The following is a 698-nucleotide window of genomic DNA, read 5'->3' as shown; positions in this document are numbered from 1 at the left end:
ATCCCGCCGAAAAGCGCGTTGCTCCCCGCGCCGCCGTCCCGCGTGTGCGTTGCGGGCGGCGCTCGGCGACCCGCCCGCCCGCCGCGGTGGAGGCAGCCTTCAAACGAGGCCGGAACACTTTTATGTTCTGTTATTAAGCTTTTAAAGATTATTTTAAAGCTTTCTTTCGCGACTTTTGTTTGCTTTTCTTCTTTCTTTTTCACGGTTTTTAAGCTTTCGTTCAGGACGCTGTGTCTGTTTTTTTTGTTTTTGTTTTTTTTCGTTCATTATTTTATTCGATGGAACGCAATGAGAAACAATATGAAATAACCGTTTATCTGTTGTTGTTTTTTTATTATTATTTTCCTCTGTGTATTTATTTACGGTGTCAATTATCAGAGGAAGTTGATGTATCTATGGAAAATAAACCGTATTTCTCGCTTTCTCTTTCCATCTACCTTTTCTCTCATCCTTCTCGAGAGTTATCATTCTTCTCATTTATCCATTTTTTGTTCTTCTTTCCCTCGTCTCTGCCTTCTCTCCTCCTCCCTCTTCACCTTTCAATATTTTCTTCTTATCTATCCCATTGTTTTCTCTCTTTACTACCCTGCTTTCTCTTCTCTCCTTCCTTCCCCTCTACGCGCATTCTTTTCATTGTTGTCTACACCTCTAACTCTCTTCTGTTTCGCTTTCCCCTCTCAATCTTTTATTTTTCATCT

Source organism: Penaeus monodon, chromosome 15 (genome assembly GCF_015228065.2).
Source record: "Penaeus monodon isolate SGIC_2016 chromosome 15, NSTDA_Pmon_1, whole genome shotgun sequence".
NCBI lineage: Eukaryota > Metazoa > Arthropoda > Malacostraca > Decapoda > Penaeidae > Penaeus > Penaeus monodon.
Note: the sequence above shows the minus strand (reverse complement) of the source record.